This window comes from Procambarus clarkii, chromosome 35 (genome assembly GCF_040958095.1).
Source record: "Procambarus clarkii isolate CNS0578487 chromosome 35, FALCON_Pclarkii_2.0, whole genome shotgun sequence".
Taxonomy (NCBI): domain Eukaryota; kingdom Metazoa; phylum Arthropoda; class Malacostraca; order Decapoda; family Cambaridae; genus Procambarus; species Procambarus clarkii.
In genome coordinates this window covers 29,651,040-29,665,707 of record NC_091184.1, presented here as the reverse complement: position 1 = coordinate 29,665,707, position 14,668 = coordinate 29,651,040, and the positions used below count along the sequence as shown (strand labels likewise).

At 47.8% G+C, this 14,668-nt stretch overlaps 1 non-coding gene across 1 annotated transcript in view; it reads left to right on the top strand.

Moving 5' to 3' along the window:
* LOC123768477 (uncharacterized) overlaps window positions 1-13,820 on the top strand; it is a 55,523-nt gene extending 41,703 nt beyond the window's left edge. Inside the window, exons 5-7 of the transcript XR_011230460.1 lie at window positions 253-416; window positions 7,261-7,359; window positions 13,722-13,820. This is a non-coding gene — a transcript (uncharacterized protein). The remainder of the gene's footprint in view (window positions 1-252; window positions 417-7,260; window positions 7,360-13,721) is intronic.
* Window positions 13,821-14,668: the final 848 nt, after the last annotated feature.

Here is a 14,668-nt window from a genome sequence, read left to right as displayed (position 1 = left end):
ACCTGGTGGAATGCACCCAGGATGGAGTATTAGGGCTATACATCTTTTAAATCATAAAAGTAACAAACATTTCCCATCAACCTTACAAACTATATTAACCTATTTTCATGTATTTCCCCCATGTGCATTTTAACAAAGTTACTAAATTGCCTTTATCATTCTGTAAAATTTCAATTACAGTATATTGTATATAATTTTGTTAGTATAAATGGACTGAATATTCGGAAATCACTATTAATTTTACAATTTCAGATTCAAAGGTGGTCTGGACACCCAATTTGGTCAGACAGGTGAAGAGGGCATTTAGGATAGTTCGAAGAGATGAAGATGGTCACAATTGTGTTTGAAGAGGCAGACGCCCCCCTTTGCTCCTGACATTATGTTCAGCCTATTGACCTCTGCACACCTAACACAAGGTAGGTTGAAAACTCCTCCTTCATGTCATTGGTTCATTAGCCAGAAACTTAGGGCCCATGCAGGAATATCCCTAAAAAAAAAAAAGTGGCCCCAACAATGCATCCTCCAAGTCTGGAGGATGAGCAGGAGCATTGTCGAGAAGCAGGCCCTTTAGTGTCAAACTTTTCTCTTGCAGATATTTTTTGATGGCAGGGCAAACCACTCTACATCACAGTTTTTCTGCACGTTATATATTTTTTAAAACTCTTGGATTTTCGGAATGATACACGAGCAAGGGTTTAATTTTCAAATCGCCACACAGCACAAGAATTAGCCTATCCTGACACAAGTTAGCCCAAGTTAGCTTGTGTCCGGGCAGTGACGTCTCCTCTTGGGTAATGTATGTCCTCTTCGGCAATTTTTTCCAGAATAGCCATGTCTCCTCACAATTAAACACTTGTTGTGGAATATATCCATCAATACAGTATCTACAAAATCTTTAAAATCACGAACAAATCTTTCAGCCCCTACTTTGTCTGAGCTGGCACCCTCACCATGCCTCACAACACTATGAATACCACGTCTTTTCTGGGGGGAGCCCCGTCGGCTCCCCGGAGCTTTACCGGTTGATATGCTAATGTCAGACTTTGGCATCAGTCATGTGTATGGAGTTCTAGGGCCTACCGGGAACCACGAGCCAGAACCTGGCCCCATCAGAGAGGCAAGGGGAGCAATGGCCTATAGAAACCCCCGTGTGGTTGGAAGCATTCTATGTCTGCCATCGACCGGGTCAAGCATCCAGAAAGGTAAGCATTCCAAAACAAACCCCTATTCTGGTGAAAATTGCTACCTAAGCCGAACTAGTGGATAGAACTCTTAAACAGAAAACAAGGAAACTAGTATGACGTCATACGTCACCGCGCCGCTGTCTGCGCAGCTCCCCCCTCCCCGGGAGGGGGAAGGGGGAGCCCCAGACCTCCCACGCCGGCTATCCACCCATCAGTTCTTCGGCTGATGCTATAGGCAATGGTTATGTGCTCCGGCTCCAGTGGTTGTTTCAGCACTGTACCTAGAGTGTGGTGTCTGTTTTCTAGGTGGTGCGTGAGCTGGGAGTGATTCTTCAGTACTCGGGCTGCATGCGCCTAGGGTTCCCTTCCCTAGGTGCCCTGTAAGTACTGCCCTTGGGGCTTGGGGCCACCTTCCACAAGTTCCTTGGGTCCTGCCCCTGCTTGGCCGTTTACTGCTTGGTTTTCGGCCGCTCTTTGTGTGCTCGGGTGTTCTGTCTCCCTTGTTCGCCTTAGAGTAAGGGGCAGTGTTTGCACTGGCGGGGCGCAGGGTACTGTGCAGCTTGTCTTTACCAATCATAGCGGCCGGCTCTGTTCCGCTTGGGTACGCTATCCTCTTGCGGGGTTTTCTTTTTCTTTTTGTTTATCTACCTGGTGGGGGGGTCTGCCTTCGTTCTTGCCCCTTGTGTCCCTTGTGTTCTGAGTATTTTCTGGTGGTACCCCTGCTAGGTCCCCGTGAGTGTACACGTCCCGGGGGTTCAGCTCTTAGAAAGTTGTTTGATAGCTTTGGGAGCCGGTTAGCAGTACCCTGCCTGGGATTACCTGAGCGCGAGTCCTCTTAAAGTAAACGCTCGGGACCCTGGGAAACCCCTGGGGGCGCGCGGGTCCGATGGATGTGACCCCAGAGAGACCCCCCCTCGCTTCCAGCGAGTTTGAGGGTTGCTCTCACCCTTTGTCTCTGGGCGACTCTCTGTTTTGCCTCCGTCTGCTGCCTGTGGGGTCGGTGACACCTTCGACCCGGAGTCCTGCGAGTTTGGTTGCTCGTTGTGGCTCGGTTACCCAGTTGTGCTAACAAAGCGGGTGCAGGCAGCAGGGGCGTTGCACTTGAGCCTTGGTGGTGGCAACGTTCTCGTAGTTTCCTCCCCGGGAGCCCCGGGGCTGCCCCGTTGTAGTTCGTTTTGGGACTTGGGGGTGTTGGTTGCTTCGGTTCCATCCACGCCCCCTTGTCTTTCCCCCTGGATCACCCTTCCTGCCTGCATCCGGTTCCTTGCCGTCTGTAGGTTCGGGGCGGGGTTTTTGGTGGTGTTGAGACTCGGGCAGTCTCGGGGAATTCCCCTTCCGGGGTAGTGACGGGGGCATTTGTTCCTCCAGCCGTGTTGTATGTGTCTGCCAGTGGGCTCCCTTCCTTAGTGTTTTCACGGCTGCCCCAATTTTCTGGTACGGCCGGAGCTTTGGGGGAACGGCTCGGCCCCGGGGCCTGTCGTGTGGGTTCCCGGGGCTGGGGAGGGGCTGACTTGGGGGGGGCCTTGGCCCCGTTAGACCCCGTGGGGGGTTTTATCCCCCTCTAGGCGGGGCTTGTGGTTACGCGAAGTGGGGTCTTTCCTCCCCACTCGCCGTACGTGCTGTTGGACGTCGGCCCCTCCCCGGGCTCGGTTCCTTGGCCTTTGAGTCGGTTGGTTCCGTCCTGTGGGTGGATGTTTCCTCCCACCCCTTTTTGGGACGGTGTTTTGGTCATGTTTCCCCGTTCGATGGGGGTTCTGCGTGACTTCTGATCTCGGGTGCGCCTTCGTGTGCCTTCGGGACTAGTGTTGGCTTCTGTGTTCTCGAGGGTACGGGAAGGTTTTTCGCTACTTCCCGCATTATTGGAACGTCTGTCGGCTCCTCGTACTTGTCGCCCTGTTGGGCTACTTGTCGCCCTGTTGGGCTGCTTGTCGCCCTGTTGGGCTGCTTGTCGCCCTGTTGAGCTGCTTGTCGCCCTGTTGGGCTGCTTGTCGCCCTGTTGGGCTGCTTGTCGCCCGGTTGGGCTGCTTGTCGCCCGGTTGGGTTCCTTTTTGGGCTCTTTGCTTCTTTGGCCGTTTTTATTGTTCCTGCTTCCTCTTTTGGCTACTTTTCTCGTGCAGTAGTCCTGGCTGGCGCCTTCCCGCAGGGAGGGTGTGCAGTTCGGCCAGCGTGTTTTGCGCATGCGCCGTGGAGTTTGTTTTGGTCTGGGCGGTGTTTCAGTGCTGGTGTTTTGCGCCCTTTTTTTTTTGCTACAGTGCTTCGCCTCTCGTTCTTCTCCCTGGCTGCTGTATGTGCCCCTTCACGCCGGGGGTGTCCTGGTTCCCAGTTGTGGGGAGGACACCGCGGTTTTCCCTGTGTCATGGGTGTGGACCGCCTCCTTCGCCTCTCCCTGCTCTCCTGCGGATCCGGCAGGGCCCGGCTCTGGCGTCTTCACCTGGCGGTGCTCCCAAGTTCTTTTGGGCACGGTTGAGTCGTGTCAAGTTCGTGCCACCATTCGCCAGGTGAGTTTCTGCGGTCAGGCGTCTTTTGGCCGGGCGCTGGATGCGGCGGTGTTTATATACCTGTCTTTTATTTAGGTATATTTTTGTACGACTGAGACCGTTCGCACACCAGTGACTGTCCCTTTATCACCCCTTCCTGTCCCCCTCATGTGCATGTCCAACCCATGCTGGAGTCATTCAGGGGACCCTCCTTTTTTAATGTTGTGAGGTGTGGGGGTTGTGGGGTTGGTTCTGTACTCACCTGGTAAGGCTCCTGGCTGTGCTTGCAGGATTTGAGCTCTGGCTCTTGGGTCCTGCCTATCTGGTAGAACTTGCGGGATAGTACCAGTGGAGTGCAGTGGTGCTATTGGCACCTTTGGGGAACACTGTATTGCCATCAGAGGTCTGTGCTTGTTACACGACCTACTTGCGAGCATAAGCCTTCTTGCTGGTTCGTCCGTGGACTTCCAGGGCGCACTGGCCCGTTTTCGTATGGCAGTTCCGGCCCGTCCTGGTTGTGGGGGTATGTGGGCCGGTGGACTGCTCCTAGCAGCTGCCTGGTGGGCCATCCTCTGGCCGGTCTAGCCTGACCTTGGGCCGGGCTTCAGGTGTAAAAGAGCTCCCAGTACCTCATCCAGCAGGTATCAAGCGGGGTTTCTCCGCCGTCGGTCGCCTGGTGCAGGTTTCTGGGCCTGCAGGGTTTTGTCGTGTCTCCGTTGGCCCTGTCTGGGGTCTGCCTGCTCCGTTCTCTGCCTTTGCAGAGGGGAGTTGCTATTTACATGTTGCATGTTGCAGCGGTGCCTGTTGCTGCTGCTGCACGTGTGCATTGGTACCGTGTTTCACAGTGGTGTGTCTTTGTTCCTGTGCCCGGTTGTGGAGTGGCACTTTGCTGCCGTTTTGTGCCTGGGGATTGCGTGGGGTTTTTGTCCCTGCCTGATTGTCCACCCCTGGTTGTTCTCCTGGGGTTTTTTGTGCTTCTGCTCTTTCTTCCTGCCTCCTCTGCGGCAGGGATGTTCTGCGTGTGTTCTTAGGCGTTGGTCAGCCTGTGTCCTGTGATGTGCTTCTTTGTCTCGGTCTGTTGCAGTTGTTCGTGCCCCTTGGTTCGGGTCCTGTTCTGGCGGCGACCCTTCCGCCTTCTTTGGTTTTATAGCTTGCCCTGCCGGTTGTTCTTTTTTTTGGGGGGGGGGTCTTGCGATGTCTCGCGTCGGACCCGTCGTTTCTGAACTCCTGGCGGGCTTGCATGCTTTGGGGAGTTTTTCTGTTCGGCAGACGTTCCATCTCCTTGTGCCGCCTGGGTTTTGTTGGTCGCGCCCGAGATCTTCTCGCGGCTCCGCCTTTCTCTTGGGCTCGGAGGGGCCTTGTCGGGGCTGCTTATGTTCTGCCTCGTGGTCTCGCCTCCGGTTGGTGGTCGGGTGGCTTCATGGTAAGTGTCCCACCTGCGTGCTTCTCTTGGCGGCAGTGTGGGGTATTTTGGCGGTCCTTCCTTTTCCTGTCCCTTCTTAGGTGGTTACTCTTGTTAGCTTGGTTTTCTAGTGGGGGTTGGGGGCCGTCGTCTTGACACATACTGTCGCCTCTTTTCGTGCGGCGCAGGCGGAGCCGCTTCAGCTTGCTTTCGGTCTTGGTGTTGCTTCTGCACCGTTAGCAAGCTGTCTTGTGCGTCGTTTCACCTCCGGCCTGTTCGTGCGCCGCTTGCACCATCCTGGTCTCTGGTCAGCGTGCTCTGTCTTCTCCTCGGTTGGTAGTGCCCCTTCGGTTCCGGTGTGTTTTTTCGTCGGCTCTTTCCTTTGGGCCTTTGCCTCTGGGGGTCGAGTCGCTGTGTTTTCTTGCTCCTTCGGTTTTAGCGTTTTGGTTGTTCGGTGGCAGCAGTCTCCATCTTTTCTGGCGCGGGGTGGGGCTGCTGCATTCTGGAGGGGTCCAGGGTTTGTTGGTGCTTCGTTGGTCGGGCCGGGGGTGTGTCGTTTTTGTGTTCAGTGGCGGCCCTCCGCTGTTGTTTGCGTGCCACGGCGTTTGGGTCCGGAGCGCGTTTTGCGTTGATCCGGTTCTGTTCTTCCCGGTTCGCGGGTGATAGTGTCCCGGGTGGTCAGCCGTGTTCTTGCGGCTAAGCTGCCTGTGTTCTTCCCTCATGCCTGTGGCGTTCGTGGCTTCGCTGCTCTCGCTGCCGTCTGGGCGACGTGGCCTTGCTGCTCGTGGTTCTCGTGTTGTTCCCGGGATTTTCGGGGCTGTGGCGCCTTGGGTTGGCATTTACTGCCGGTTGTCTCGCCTCCTTGAGGGGTGCGTGGTGTCCGCCTCCCGGTTCTGTCCCTTTGACCTTCCTCTGTGGGTAGTTAACTCCGGGGAGCTGACGGGGCTCCCCCCAGAAAACCAGCGTTGAACGTAATGAAACGCCATTTTCTGGGTGAGACCCGGAGGCTCCCCGGCAACCCTCCCTCCCTCCGGTCGGCGTTTTTCGCGTGTTTTGACATCCAGCCTCAGAACTGATGGGTGGATAGCCGGCGTGGGAGGTCTGGGGCTCCCCCTTCCCCCTCCCGGGGAGGGGGGAGCTGCGCAGACAGCGGCACGGTGACGTATGACGTCATACTAGTTTCCTTGTTTTCTGTTTAAGAGTTCTATCCACTAGTTCGGCTTAGGTAGCAATTTTCACAAGAATAGGGGTTTGTTTTGGAATGCTTACCTTTCTGGATGCTTGACCCGGTCGATGGCAGACATAGAATGCTTCCAACCACACGGGGGTTTCTATAGGCCATTGCTCCCCTTGCCTCTCTGAGGGGGCCAGGTTCTGGCTCGTGGTCCCCGGTAGGCCCTAGAACTCCATACACATGACTGATGCCAAAGTCTGACATTAGCATATCAGCCGGTAAAGCTCCGGGGAGCCTCCGGGTCTCACCCAGAAAATAGCGTTTCATTACATTCAACGCTGGTTTTTTCAAAATTTCTCAAACCATCCCTTACTCACCTTAAACTCTTTCGTATCTGCAAAACTCGTTCTAGGGGTTTTCTTTATAAGATCTTGCATGAAGATTTCATTGTTGACCAAACCACACACTGGAAATTGAATAGACGACGACATTTCGATCCGTCCTGGACCATTATAAATTCGATTGTGATGAGATGAGGGAAGCAAGAGCATTAAGTAGGCAAGAGAGAGAGGTGAGGAGATGGCAAGTATGTACGTATGTACACGAATAAAACATGTACATACTTATACATAACGTGTGTAAATAGTGTAATAAACACAATAACAGTATTTTGGGAGGAGGAATGTTGGCGAGTAATGTGTTGGAGGAGGGAGGGAGGACTGGCAGGGTGTGGCAGCTCACTCATGTTTTTTGGGCTCACCATACCAACATAGTGGATCGTTACGGTGAATACATACGTAGATGGGTATATACAATGTGTGTATATAGTGTAATAACAGCAAAAACACTGTTTGATTGTAGAATATGTCGCATATATGAGGCCCATAATTTTGAGCATAGCGATGTTCTATACTTTGAATTATAGAAATTCCACAAATTACACACTTTTAAATAATATTACAGCAAAAAAAGTAAGAAATGAATGAGAAACTTCAAAATAATTGCGCAACATTTTATTCGCAGCAACTGCCGTCGCACGGGGTGGCGGGGCCGACAGACCCCCATCCCTCCAACGCTCAGCGCCCATAATTTGCTCAACTTCCCAGCTCCATCGCAGCTAAAGTAAGTCACATACAATATTTTTTGTTTAGTTTCCCCGTGATCAGACTCTGCATTTTAACAATATAAGAAGAGAAAAAAAATTTTTGGAAAGAATTTATTTCTTGTGCACCAGGGTGTTATTTGGAGACAGAGCAGTTCAGTGGTTAACTACTAAATTTTTTTTTCTCCCACACACACACCCCCCTAGGAAGCAGCCTGTAACAGCTAACTCCCAGATACCTATTTACTGTTAGGTAACAGGGGTCATCCCCTTTTGTACAAAGAATCTGCTAAAGCTTTTAGGGCTAATCTTTGACACTCGTTTGTCTTTGTCGCCCCATATTTTTTACGTCCGAGTTGAATGCTCTAAGGCCCTTAACTAACTTTAGGTCATGTCCCATACTTCTTTGGGAGCTAATCGACACTGCTCCTCTCTTTACATTCCTCTCTCGTTCTGTCTAAACTCGATTATGGCCCTGTTTACTCGTCTGCTTCTCCTTCTACCCTTCACCATCTGGACACACACTGCATCATACTGGCTTACGGCTCAGCTCTGGTACCTTTCCTTCGACACCTACCCTAAGCCTGTATGTTGAAACTGGCGTCCTGTTTCTACAGGATCGCCACGATCGCTACCGTCTTCTCCACCTTGCACGGTCCTTACAGCACCCTCACTCTTGCTTATGTCATGCCTTGACCTTTACCCATCCTGTGGTTCCTGTTCCCCTTCACCACCTATCTCTTTCTATACGGTTGTCTCTCTTACAAAATGCTCTTTCAGTTTGCGTTACCAATATTTCCCCTCGTGTCATTCCGTCTTTGCCCCTATGGAGAGGTCCCCGTTCCTAAATTCTGTAAGCCTTGACCCACATGACTAAAACTTTTACCCCTCCTACAGTTCTAAATCACCTTTTCCTTGAACACTTTTCTTCACACTTGCACTCTATTTCCGTCTTCACCAATGGGTCTTAAGTCTGCAGACGGTGTAGGCTACTCTGTTGTTTTTCCTGACTGCACCTTTGTGTCTCCTGCCTCCGGAGACTAGCATCTTCACGGCAGAACTTTATGCTATTCTCTATGCTCTTCATCAACTCTTTTCTCGCTGTCAATCCTCCTCTGTGTTTGTAGTTGACACTTGCAGTGCCCTCATGGCTCTAGAATCCTTTAATCCAGTCCATCCTTTGGTAGTTGAAATTCAACATTGGCTGTTTCTTATCTCCAGTAGATTTAAGACAGTGGAATTTCGCTGGATTCCCACCCATATTGGCGCGTTCTTAAATGAGCGTGCGGACACTGCCGCTAAGGAAGCTATCCGCACCTGTCCCATCTCCCGTAAAGGTATTCCTTATTATGACTTTTACCCAGTTATTCATTTCCCCATTCTTGCCCGTTGTCAGGGTTGTTGGTCTTCTGTTACTGGTAACAAACTGCGTGCTCTTAAGAGTAGTGTGTTCCCGTGGCCTTCCTCCTACCACCGTAACCGGAGGTGGGAAACGGCTCTGGCGAGGTTGTATATCGGTCATACACGTTTAACTCACGGGCACTTAATGGAGCGCTGCCCTGCTTCTTATTGTCCAAACCGTTGTCTCTACACGTCCCGACTTCCAGGACTTACGTGTCTTGCTTCCCGACCATCCCTCACTGTCAATTGTCCCTCGATAAAATTCTTGGTAAATTCAATACCTTTGATATTGTTCGCCGTATGCGTTTTTGTTCTTGTATCGGCGACGTTAGTGATATTTAGCGCACTATGATTATCCCACACATTTGATGGTTTGATAATTACTGTACTGTACAGTACATACTTTGGTTTGGAATGTATCAAATAAAGTTGTTTCATGTATTCAAATGTGTGAGAAAATCCACGGGCTGTGAGATGAAGCGAATCTGTAACAAAGGCATTGCCAGTTGCATACTCTACCACCACTGATGGTAAAAGTCTTACAACTGGATATCTTGTGTGACGGGTTATGGTATCACAGCTATACTGAACCAAGATGGTATGGCTCTCCCTCACATAAATGAAAGAAATGCTGCTATTGGCCTTGCAGTGTGTAAGTTGCAGGTGGAAACAAATGAAAATTATCAAATAAATAATTAAACAATTTACTGAAATAGTAATGAACAAAAATAACACATGACAATACTTGACTATCATGTAATGCATAGGTGAACAAGTTAGTATGACCTTAAATGCAAAAAATAAACTATAAGCAATGAATAAAAGTATGAAGATATACTGTTGTTCTGAAGACAGCTACCATACCACCATGGCATCAGTCACACGACGTTGGCTGGAAGCGGACGACGGGTTAGAGACACGAAGGTGATCCTAGAGCACTAAGGGAGAGATTGCCTCTCCAGGGAGGCAGCGCTCTTTATATAGTCCGGCAGTGATGACTCATCCAGTGTCAACACGAGGTGGACATCTGGTCAAGTAGCAAACTGCTCGTTGTGGCTGGCGGTGCCTTTGTGTCGAGCTGTACCACTGTCAGTTGAAGGCGGCTAACAGCTTGTTTGTGGGGACAAACTGCCAGTTAGCAGTGGCGCCCGGCTTGCCTCCGAGTCGTACCAGGCCGTGCCAGGCCCTGGGTGGTATGGAGAGGTGGCAGGACTGATGACTCTTCTGGGCTGGTGTAGATGTATAATACTTCCAGTGCAGAGGCATTGAAGGTGAAGGGAAAAGGCAGTTCCACTGCTATGCAGGGGATTCACGTGACACTTGTGAAGCCACAGAAAGTCTGGAGGCCCTACTGAAGCCAGTCCAAGTATTAAATAAAACCCCTGAAGTACGCCGGTGAAGGGTAAAGTGAAGGGTGAAGCAAGACCGTATGCCCCAACTTCAGGCACACACAGAAAATCACGTTTTGGTCCCGCCTCTCAACTGTGTATTTGAAGTTGGGGCGTATGGTGTTGAACTGCTTCAGCCTTCACCCGAGTGCTTGTAGGTCTTACGTAAGACGTTGACTGAAGGAGTGGCCTCAAAACTTGGTGTGATTTATGGGGAAATCCGGTTGTAAGACTTTTACAAAGTCAGTAATATACTGCGGTAGAGTATGCAGCTGCCAGTGCCTTGGGCAAGGGTTTACGTCGCCTCACAGCTCCAGTGGATTTTCTGCTCGGTGTATATCAGGTTGTGATTTTGTGTGTGTACCGTATTGTTACGATCTCCGTCTGATAAGTCCTTTCTGGCCTCAAGAGTCATTTTTACCCACCTAGAAAGATTGCAGATGGCCAAAGCAGTTATTTAAGTTAAGAAGGGACAAGTCTTAAACAGAATTTTGCATAATATTTGACTGTAAAGGGGTAAATTGAGGTAGATTAAAAAACAAAATGGTTAACCGGGCAGGCGGTACTCACAATTAGGCGAGTACACTCGGGAGCTTTTAAAGTGCAACCAAACATGCTTTAGGCTCTCACAACAAGAAGTGAGTGGTGGTGGCTCAGGTGCTCAGCCAATCAGAGGACCTAAGGAGGGAGGGCAGGAGTGAGAGGGGGGTGGTATGTGGAAGTTTGGTGACAGTTGTGTGTAGTTTGTTCATCTTCATTGTAAGTTTCACGGCTTGGTGTGCATTTCCCTAGTAAATTTAATTAGGGAAAAATTCAGGTGTTTGATTTTTTAATTTTTTATATAATAATAATTTCTTTTATTTTTAACTGGAGCAACTTTCAGTGAATGATAGATTCTTACTGAAAGGACCTTTACTTCATTGTTGTTGCTTTATGGTCATCTCATTGTGTACAGGGATTCCGCGAAGCTTTTGGGGTTAGTCTTTGACACTCGTTTGTCTCGGTCAGCCCATATCTCTTGCCTCCGAGTTGAATGCTCTAAGGCCCTTAACCTCCTTAAGGTTTTGTGCCATACTTCTTGGGGAGCGGATAGGCGCACGCTCCTCTATTTGCACTCCTCTCTCGTCCTGTCTAAACTCGATTATGGTTGCCCTGCATACTCTTCTGCTTCTCCTTCTACTCTTCGCCGTCTTGACACTCTGCACCATACTGGGTTGCGTCTCGGCTCTGGTGCCTTTCGTTCGACTCCCGCCCTTAGTTTGTACGTTGACACTGGCTTTCTCTCTCTTCAGGACTGCCGTGATCGCTACCGTCTTCGCAATCTTGCGCGGTCCTTCCAACATGCTTCCTCTCGCCTCTGTCGTGCATTGACTTTTCCTCCTCCTGTGGTTCCTGTTCCTCTTCATTGTCTCCCACTTTCTGTCCAGTTATCTCGCTTACAGGATTCTCTTTCTGTTCATATTTCTAATGTTTCTCCTCGTATTGTTGCTTCATTACCTCCGTGGAGAGTCCCCCTTCCCAAGTTTTGTACGTCTTTGACTTGTATTACTAAAGCCTTTACCCCTCCTACAATTCTGAAAAGCCTCTTCCTTGAGCACTTTTCTTCGCACTCCCACTCTATTTCCATCTTCCCTGATGGGTCCAAGTCTGCGGATGGTGTGGGCTACTCTGTTGTTTTTCCTGACCGTACTTACACGTGTCGCCTCCCTTCGGAGGCTAGCGTCTTTACGGCAGAACTTTATGCTATTCTCTATGCTCTTTGTCTCTTGCTTTCTCATTCCTCCTTTGTGGTTGTAGTTGATTCTCATAGTGCCCTCATGGCTCTAGGGTCCTTTAATCCTGTCCATCCGGTGGTCATTGAGAATCAACATTGGCTGTTTCTTATTTCAAGTAAATTTAAATCAGTAGAGTTTTGCTGGGTTCCCAGCCATATTGGTGTTTCAATGAGCGTGCGGATGCTGCCGCTAAGGAAGCTATCCGTTCTTGTCCCATCTCCCGTAAAGGTATTCCGACTTTTATCCCGTTATTCATTCTTCCCCGTTGGCAGGGTTGTTGGTCCTCTGTGGTTGGTAACAAGCTGCGTACTCTCAAACTTAGTGTGTCCCCGTGGCCTCCTCCTACCACCGTAACCGGCGGTGGGACACTGCTTTGGCACGGCTGTGGGTTGGTCATACCCGCTTAACCCACGGTCACTTAATGGAGCGCCGCCCTGCTCCTTATTGTCCCTCTTACAGTTGTGCATATCCTTGTTGAATGTCCTGACTTCCAGGACGAGCGTGTGTCTTGCTTTCCGACCGTCCCTCGCAGTCACTTGTCCCTCGATAGAATTCTAGGTGAATCGGATACTTTTGATATCGTTCGCCTTATGCGTTTTTGTTCTAGTATTGGCATTCTTGGTGATATTTAGCGCCCTCTCATTATTTCGCACTTTGATGGTGCTACATGGCCTTCCTGGTTTGGTGCCTTCTTTTGGTAATTACCTTACCTTCATTGTTGTTTCATTTTAATGTGGTAGTTGTGATATGGATTGTTGTGGCTCACGTGCAAGGTCTTTGATTTTTTTCTGTTTTATATTAAGAAATTGCCAGTCTTGTTACTATTTGTAGAGTTAGAGATCTGCATTAAGGCCTCAATATTATATTCTTTATTTTTTTTATAATGTTATCAGCAATTTTTGTGGTTGGTAATATTTAGATTAATGTCAGTGATGTATATGACAAGGGTTAAGACCCCTTGTGGTATGACAGCATTTTTCCCAGTCATTTCTTTAACAAATGAAAGGGTCCTCATAACCATTCTTTTGTCCTTTCTACCATGTTGCTTCTTGGTTTTTCATTTGGCTATTAAAACAATGGCCTTTGGAAATGTTGCAATTACCATTTCTAAAAAAAAAAATGAGCAGGTTCATTAGGCAGGGTTTGTTTTTAGCAAACAGTTTTAAAAAAAAAAAAATTCCATTCCTTCAGGACCTTGCAGATGTTAGGTCAAACTAATTGACGGTAAACTGTTTTGCCCTTTCAAACAATGATGGTTTTAATCTAGGTAAAATATTTCAGAATATCTGAAGAGTTTGGCAGACAAATCATTTAAGAGCTTTGATTAAATTTAAGTTACCAAAGACTTTGTGAAAACCATGTTGTATAGATGCTTCAGTGTCACTTTTCTAATGTTTTGTAAATTTAACAATGATCTTTAGTTAATTTAATCATAATTTGTACAAAGCTTAGACTAAATTTAAAGCTATGCAACACCTATTTTAGTTTTCATATTTGAAAGTAAAGTTTCTTCCACTTTAATATTTCAGACTAATTTGCAATATTTGTTAGTTTATGTAAATTGAATAGGTAGTCCACTTATACATCTTTTCAATGCATTTTGCATGCACTTAAGTTACAAATAGGTGTAAATTTTACCAAGTATTTATTTTCAAAGAAAAAATTTCAGATGTTTAAACATTGCATCAATAGTAGTAAACAATAATTTCCAGCATAATTTCAGGATAAGGTATATAAAGTAGTTTCATTAAAATTGTTTTATTTAATAAGTTTTACATATAGTATGTATAATACATTTAATATTTATTACCATTTCAGGTTGTGGGACAGATGCTCATAGATGAACAGAAGATCCAAAAGGCCAAGACAACTCCAGAGACAATCACCTGTAAAAGAAAAATAAACATTAAACAGGGACACTACTTTTATTATCACCAATGCCTAATAAGAAGCCCCAAAAATCCTAACTTCCTATCTTTTAAGATAGGCTCAGCAAGGCCTATCCCTTACTCTGGTTTTAGTGCAGAGCTTGTTCCCTGAATGGGTGCATTACATCCACCACTTTAGTGCCATCAACACATTGTACATATGCTTTTCTCAAAGCACTGTACAATGCATGCCAGGCACTAAAGTTTTAGATGCATCCACCCATTCAGCAAACAAGCCCTGTGAGAATTAACAATGTAACCATTGTTAAGGGTCCCTAAACCTATGCAAATCTAGTCCATCTATTAGATGGGTAGTAGAGCAAAGCTCTGAAAAAGCCAAGCCAGGGATATCTGCAGGACTGCCTGGTCCCCTTTTATGAAATGGGGTAGGATCAGTACAAACTGCATCACCCTGTGGGTTGTAACAGTAGGACATGGTTACACACCTATAAATGGACTAGATAAGAGAATTAAGATTAGGTCATTGATATAGCTAAAACATCAAATTCAAACTCACCCACTTTTGTAGATTTCCTTTGCAGAGTAAAGGAGCCTCACTCCAAGCCAGTCCATGCATCATAATCACTTTCACCTGAAAAATATTTCAACAAATTAATTTCAGATTTAAAGCCAATCTTGCTGTAGTTTACAAATTCAGATGGAATTTTTTTTTTAAGGAATTTACCTTTCCTACATATTCTAGTAGCAGTAGTAAAGATCTAATTTAGCAATATAAATATATATATGGCATCAATTTGCCAAGTTTCAGTAAATGTCATTTGAGAAACTATCCACAACCACTTCAATGGCAATTTACATTTATCTTTAGCCAATGCT